At 36.4% G+C, this 8,425-nt stretch overlaps 2 non-coding genes across 2 annotated transcripts; both read right to left on the reverse strand.

Annotated features, from left to right (window-relative positions):
* Positions 1-1,049: 1,049 nt before the first annotated feature.
* Positions 1,050-1,137, reverse strand: LOC121769592. Its single transcript, XR_006043621.1, has one exon. It is a non-coding gene; the product is annotated as a small nucleolar RNA snoR8a (small nucleolar RNA).
* A 53-nt stretch (positions 1,138-1,190) lies between these two features.
* Positions 1,191-1,263, reverse strand: LOC121769593. Its single transcript, XR_006043622.1, has one exon. It is a non-coding gene; the product is annotated as a small nucleolar RNA snoR126 (small nucleolar RNA).
* Positions 1,264-8,425: the final 7,162 nt, after the last annotated feature.

Raw genomic sequence — 8,425 nt, forward strand, 5'->3', positions numbered from 1 at the left:
CTTTATCCGTAATTTTTTCAATTTTATTTACTCACATTTCTTAAAAAAACAAACTTGAAAAGTGTAATGTAAGTTGATTAAAATTGAAAAGTTGAAAAATGCAAAAAAAAAAAAAAAATTCATTGAACCGTCGAACCGGCCCGGAACCGGCGGTTCAAGCCGAAAACCAGCTGTTTTGAACCGCCCCGTAACCCGCCGGTTTTTTGAACCGGAACCGGAACCGCCAAGAGCTAAGTGGGCCAGTTCAAGTTCATACATTCCCCGACCCTTGAACCGCCGGTTCATGACCCTGAACCGGCGGTTTTCGACCCTTGTGCATGCCCCACTATCGAATGATCGGCACCGCATAGGTCATCATCAGACCCTATCATGGTGAGGGGCCCGATCTCCAATTTATTTTTTATTTTATTATTTTTTCATTTTTTATACATTAATATATAGCTCTTTCTCCATCTATTATTAATATTTATCGCACCCTTATCTTTTATAAAACAAAACTCATGCCTTCACCTAATGTAACTCGACAAAAGCAATTACTATCAATTAGTTAAGATATTTTTAGTTTTACTGTATTCTTTATATATTAAAACTTGTACCTTAATTTTTATTTAGCAAGTTCAGGTTTTGATTATAATTTTATTTAGATAAAATTCTTTCTGTTCTCTTAGGAGAAATTTTATTTCTAAAAGAATTTGAGTAAAGTATTAACTACTTTAATTATTATTATAAACCCAATATTATTCCTGTTTTAAAATATTAGACAAAAAAAGGTTTAAGTAAACTGTAGATTATTAATAATAACTTTTTAGATTAACTGAATGTTTCAATCATAGTAAAATGAGATTAAACATTAAAAAAATAAATTTATATCTCTAATAATAGCGTGTTTTGGGACAGAAAATATAACAAAAACGAATTAGAACATTAACTGAAGACAGTTGTTCTCGTGAATCAGTATGAAAATCTGAAAAACAACAAAAACGAACTGTATTAACAAAATTTACAAAAAGAAGAAATGAAGAAATTAATGAATAGTAGAAAGAAGGTGATTCGCTCAGATTCTATGGGTGTAAAAGAGTCTTTCATTCGAATGATAGCATTCAGAACGAGGAATTGAATTCTAATCATCGCTAAAACCACCTTCCTTCCAATTCAAAATAATACTATAAAAATTAAAGAAATTGAGAAACGCAGCTCAGACACGCATAAAATTCAGCATACATATCCAAAACTCAGCATCGAGAAATGTTGTCTTCACAGCCACAAACCTTGAGCGGTAAATTATGAATGAAAGGAAGACAAATATCTGTGGCTGTGGGAGAGAGTTTACATCTTATATTTATAGGCTTCTCGGTGTTAGGTTTAGGGTTTAGCCTTATATGGGCCGAGAACCCATTTAAAATATATGGACTGGGCTCCCGACTATGGGTTACTGTTCAGTGCGTCTAATTTTGCATTTTCACTCCTTATTACTCCACATGATTCTTCTCATTTATTTTTTTTTTAAAATTACAGTAAAAAAAAAACGCAAACCTCTAAGTGAATAGTTTTTTAATATTCACTTTAAAATCTAGAGTTGACAGATTGGAAATGAAAGTCATATCAAAATTTTATGGAAAATAAAGTCATGTCAAAATTTTATGAAAAATAAAGTTAGGAGTTTATGAGTAATTAAAATAAAGCTAGAGCTTTTAAGTGTGTTTGGACATTGAATAGTTTTAAGAGGTTTCAAGTGTCTTTTCTGTGTTATCCAAGAAAGACTTAAAATAGTTTAAGAGTGGTTATAGTAAACATTGAAATCATGAATGGATATTTGAACTATTAATTAATAAACTGAATAGTGGAATCTTATCATCGAAATTCCTGTCTTTACCTGATCTATCTTATATGTTTATTGATTCTGCTTTAGTTATAAAAATCCAAACAAAACTCTCATTTGTTCAAACTCTCATTTATTGTCTGTCTTACTCTCTATAATTGTAGTCGCATTAAATAATAGCATTAGTTGTCCACTGTCCTTTCAACTCGCGATCGATTCTTCCAATTAGCGTACCTACATATTTTTTCATCTATTCAATTTTAGCAGTCATTTTTTACGAATACAGATTGATAATTTGGTTAAGCTATTACTCTCTCCGTCCCAACTTAGTTAAACCGTTTCTTTTAGGCATAAAATTTTTAAAATTATGTTATAGAATAAATGAAGATAAGATAAAATAAAATAAAAAAAAGAATAAAGTAAGAGAGTTAAGAGACATTATAGTATGATATAGAATAAAGTAAGAGTAATTAAATATTTTGGTTTTTACTAAAAAAATGACTTTATTAAGCCATGATTTTTTTTTTTTTAATGCAGGTATCGACAATGATCCTTCCGCAGGACTTTATTAAGCCATGATATCTCAACTAAGTTGAGTGGGAGGATTTTTATGGTATTATTTTACTTTTAATAGGTGATTTGATTATTTGCCATACAATTTTGTATTCCCAGAGTAAAATTTCTGTATCCGCCGCTGGATCCCTCCTATCTAGCATGATTTCAAATTATGCCAGAAATTTGAAAACGGAGGCAAAAAGGCCATACCAACACCAAGATTGCTACTTGCTTTCTTGATCTGGAGAAAGAATCAAGAATCTGTGTTTCTAAAGTTTTGTTCACCAGAATCTTGGATTAACAATTCAAATGACATATACTCCCTCCGTCCCAGCTCAAGTGATTGATTTCTTTTTGGCAGTTGTTTTGTGAAGATCATAGTACATAGTTAAAGTAAAGATATAATAAAGTAAGAGAGAGAATAATATTGAAGAGAGTCGTATTTACATTATTCTCTTACTTACTTTACTTTCTCTCTACTTTAACTATTTATTATCATTTTCCCCAAACACGCCGAAAAGCAGTCAATCACTTGAGATGAGACGGAGGGAATATTTTTTTAATAGTATTGGATGACATTATATTGAATTTTATCTTTCATATAATGTGTGCTCTTCAAAAAAATCTGAATGTATTGGAGTAAAAGAAAAGACATTAATGAAAGTTCTGCATTAAAATGCAATCAGCTGCCTTGTAACAATCAGAAATCTAATACTCCATTCAACCACAGGAATATGCAATCTTTCATTTTTAGTCCATCCCACAAGAATGTGCGCACTTTCTAATTTTGGAGAGTCTTTTATCTCTAATGAGGTGGGACTCATTCTCCACTAACAATACTTTAAATACTTTTTTCTCTCTACCCCTCTCTTACTTTAACAATTTTTACATTAAAACCCGTATCCACTCCAAAGCGCATATTATTTGAGGCCAGATGGAATATCTGATTAAATGTGAACTAATATACACACTGACATAAACCTTGATCCGAATATCCTCCAACCATTGTTTTTCAATACTACAAAATAAACACCCTACTGACATTAAAAAGAGAGAGTGAAATTAATTGGCTCTTAAAATTTTGAAAATAAAACAATAACAGAAAATAGCAAAAAATGGTAATTGGAATAATTAAATAATTTGAATTGAACTTCAAATAAAATAAAATATAAAGTTTAACAACTATTTTGATATAAGTTAAAGGTTAATAATAATTTGATACATATCATAGTTTAAAAACCATTCATAAAATTTATCCTCAGTTTTTATTTTTATAAATATTAGCCTCAACTTAGATCAAATGCTACCCTAATAGTTTGGTCATAAATTTTTAGCTACTTAGGCTTAGTTTTAAGAAATAAACAATACCAATAATATGTCTAAAAATAATTTGAAATACCAATTGAATACTAAAAATTAGCAATAACTTTAGGTTGCTCGAGAATTATAGCTCATATAAATAAATAGATAAAGATAAATATAGACAATTTTAGCAACATTTTTAAGTTTCAAAATAAAACATTGACGGTGTGCCAAAATTGAGACTAAGAATAACTTTTTTCAATAAAATATACTCCCACCCTTTCCTTGGGCGACACAATATTTTATGCAGTTATATTTTGTGTGTTAAGAGGAGAGAGTAAAGTAAGAGAAATAGAATAAAGTAGAGATAAATGTGTTTCCATTTTAAGTAATGTGTCATCTTGGTTAGGACAAATCAAAAATAAAAGTGAGTCATCTTCAATGGGACGGATGAAGTATTATTTACTTTTATGTATGCATAAGGAGTATGATTTTAATGAATGCACCATGTCATTGTTCCCATGTCATCACTTTCATCAGCTTAAACGATCAACTTTAAAATAAATTTAGATCCGTAATCAGAATCATAAAGATAAATAGAACAAAAGTAAAGTGTATTAGTTGTTCATCATCCCCTGAGAGCAATTCTGTCTAACAAGTTGAATCAAATTTTAAAAATACTGTAATACTATTAAACTATTTAATTTTAAATAATGTCTTCACAATTTTTTTAAGAGCTTAGATGATAATTGTTTTATTTCTCAAACTGTATACAATGGAATGTAAATAAATAAAGCCTAAACTATAAGCCAATTCGAAGTCAAAATAGGATTTAATTTCACTAAATAGGAACAAGATTTGATTTCTTCAGAAATCTGCTTCAGCTCTCCATTCCATTACTGTTACTATAAAGATTTTAGTCCTGCAATTAAACACAAAATTAAATCAGATTAATTCAGCATGATCTGGATTTAATTACCGCAATTCATTACTCAATCAAACTTATAAAATTCTTTTGGCAGAGACCAAAACTTACACAAGTTTGTTCACTTTTGTTCGACAAATGTATAAACTTCTGCACTCTTCAATTCATACAATAATCGAAACTCAGCAAGTATAAGAGCATCTGTAAAAATCATGGATTAAATATGCCCGGTCAATAGATTTTGACCAAATAATAAATGTGACGAGACATTTAATTTTGTGAAATTAAATGACATAGCGTCGATCTACATTTTACGTAGATAAATGTAGTATATTCACTTTCTCAAATCCGATATCCGGTGAGTGAGAAATAGTGGATTAAAGTTGGGCATAATTAGCTTTTAATTAAAACTTGGACTTGGAGCTTAGAGAATAATTAACTAGTATTAATTATCACACATTGGAGGATTAACACATCTTTTAATGTGTTTAAATTAAGTGATTTATGTTACTTAATAATTATAGTGGACCAAGATGGGTGAAAGAGCCCACACGCGCGCGCCGCCGTTGCCACCCGCCTGCCCGAGTCTGAGCCCGTGCCGGTGCCCGTGCTCGCGGCCGCGGCTGCGGGCCCGATCTGGATCTGGATCTTGGCAATTGGTCTTTGGGCTTGGTGCTTGGGCTTCTCCCTAGCCCAAACTTAATCTTTTTATACCACCGCAAAGTCAGCAATCCAAGTGGCTTGACACGTCGTCAAGCGTGGCACAGTCAGAGCTGCCACGTGAGAAAAGCACACGTTCCACACGCGAAAGGCACACTCCTGCCACACGCTCGTAACCGTCGGCGGTTACAAATCTGCCATGATGAGCCTTCATGGCTTGGTTGACCCTGCATGGTGGCTTGGCCTATAAATAGGCTAGCCATTCCACTGCATTAGACACGAATTCACAAGCATAACAGCATAAGCACTCTCCCTCTCTCTGCATTGTCTTTCTGTCGAAGCTCTGCCCTCTCCTTCATCCAGTTTGCCGGAGCTCTGCTAATTGCGGTGCTGCATCAAAAGAGACGTAGCCGTTTTACCTTTGGGGACGACACGCCAAACCGAGAGCACTACCGGGGCGTATCTCGTCTTGCGGGAAGAGGCCTCCTCGACTCGGCTAACAACTGTTTCACTGTTAATCTATTTTGAATTTCAGTTGTAATTTCATTTAGTTCAGTTTCCATTCTGTATTCCTTCTTTTGGGTTGTATTACGCCCGCTTTTTATCTCTTGTAATCCCCAGAAACTAACAATCGCAAGACGAGATAACTTGCCTTTGAAGGAATTTGGACTATTAAACTGAACTAAAACTTTCGAAACTTTAAACACCTTTGCTGGAGATGTCGACTGAATCCAACACCGCTGTTGCCACCACCACCGCCGCCATTTCCTCTACCATGGCGACCACTGGACCATTCAACACTTCATCGATCCCCTCGATGATGCAAACCCCCGGCTTCCCAGCCGCTTCTTCAACTGTCCCATGGGTTTGGGACAACCCTTTCGGGGCGTCCACTGGTTCCACCTTTGGTGGTTCGGTTGGTTCCACTTTTAGTGGTTCATTCGGATCCTTTAATGGATCGAGTGCTGGGGCCTTCGGGTCTCACACGAATGCTGGGGCCTTCGGGTCTCATGCGGGTGCTAGTCCCTTCGGGGCTGGTACGACCATGGCGGGCTCTATGCCCAACATGACCACGACGGGCTCTATGCCCAACCACGTTGTTGGCTCCTTCGGGGGCAACGGAATTGGTTCCTTCCATGGACCAAGTTCGGCACCTTTGGCACCAAGAATGATGCCACCTGCCGAGAAACCACCCAAGTTTGGAGGATCTGACTTCAAGAGGTGGTACCAAAAGATGTTGTTCTACTTGACAACATTGGGCGTCGCCAACTTCCTCACGGAGAACGAGCCGCCCGTGCCAAGCGACCAAGAGACTAGGCTCGAAGTCATGGTGGACTATGAGGCTTGGAGGAAAGGAGATAATCTTTGTAAAAATTTCATTCTAAGTGCTTTAGATGATAGTTTGTACAATGTATACTCCAATGTAACCACATCTAAACAAATGTGGGAAAGCCTAGAAAAGAAATATAGCATAGATAATGCTGCAAGGACTGAACAAGTTGTAGCATCCAAATTTATGGACTACAAGATGGTCGACTCTCGACCCATCATGGAGTAAATCCAAGAGCTCCAAATGATCATCCACGCATTAGTGGCTGAAGGGATGACCTTGCCCGACAAATTCCTAAGGTGCACGATCATTGACAAACTTCCTCCAAGTTGGAAGGACTTCAAGAGCTATCTCAAGCACAAGCGAAAGCAGATGACCCTTGAAGACTTGATCGTGAAGTTGCGCATTGAGGCTGATGTGCGCAAAAGCGACCAAAAGGCTAAGGGGTTCACCCCACTTGAAGCCAAAGCCAATCTGTTGGAACGGGCCCTCCAACAAACGCCCTCGCCCAAACCGTCCAAATGACAAAGGGAAGGGAAAGCAGCCTTCAAAGAAGTTCGAAGGCGACTGCTACAAATGTGGCAAACAAGGCCACTTTGCAAAAGACTGCCGCAGCAAGAAGAAGAAGTCGGCTGCCCACGTCGTTGAGAAGGAGTTCAGAGACTGGGACGAGAACGATCTCATTGCTGTGGTCACTGAAGAGGTTAACCTTGTTGATAACAAGGGTGGCTGATACATCGACACCGGCGCTACTGCTCATGTCTGCTCAGATAGGAGCAAGTTTGCCTCCTACACTGCTGTTGAAGGAAGGAAGATCAACATGGGGAATCAAGCATCGTCCGAAATCCTCGGCGTTGGCAACGTGATCCTCATGATGACGTCTGGCGTCACAATAACGTTGAAGGATGTGCTGCATGTCCCGGACATCCGCAAGAACCTAGTGTCAGGATCAATACTAGTTAATAAGGGGTTTAAACTTGCATTTGAGTCTGATAGGTTTGCTTTGTATAAGTTTGGAAAATCCCTCGGAAAAGGTTATGTAACCGATGGGCTCTTCAAACTTAGTGTGACGACTCGCAGTGTTGCTAAGCCTTTGGCTAATAAGAATAAAGCATCTACTTCCTCTTACTTGACTGAGTGTTCAAATTTGTGGCATTGTATATTGGGACATGTAAATTCAAAAGCCATTAAAAGATTAGTAAATTTAGATTTACTAAAGGCTAATGAATTGAATATCCAAGCTAAATGTGAAATTTGTCTTGAAGTAAAAATGACTAAGTTGCCGTTTCACTCGGTTGAACGAAGCACAAAACCCCTTGAATTAATTCACACGGACGTATGTGATTTAAAGATGGTGCAAACTAGAGGTGGTAAAAAGTACTTTATCACTTTCATAGATGATTGCACAAGGTATTGCTACATTTATCTTTTAAGAAGTAAAGATGAAGCAATAGAAGCGTTCAAAAATTATAAGAACGAAGTTGAGAATCAACTTGGTTGTAAAATCAAATCGATTCGAAGCGATAGATGAGGCGAATATGTAGCCCCGTTTGAGGAATTATGCAACGCAAGTGGTATAATCCATCAAACGACTGCACCATATTCACCACAATCTAATGGTGTTGCAGAACGCAAAAATCAAACTCTAAAAGAGATGATGAATGCACTGCTTCTGACTTTAGGATTACCACATAACATGTGGGGGGAAATTGTTTTGACAGTCAACTATATCTTGAATAAAATCCCTCTCAAAGGAAAAAATGTTACTCCTTATGAGTTGTGGAAGTGAAGGAAGCCATCCTACAAATACCTCAAAGTGCGGGGGTGTTTGGCA

Source organism: Salvia splendens, chromosome 15 (genome assembly GCF_004379255.2).
Source record: "Salvia splendens isolate huo1 chromosome 15, SspV2, whole genome shotgun sequence".
NCBI lineage: Eukaryota > Viridiplantae > Streptophyta > Magnoliopsida > Lamiales > Lamiaceae > Salvia > Salvia splendens.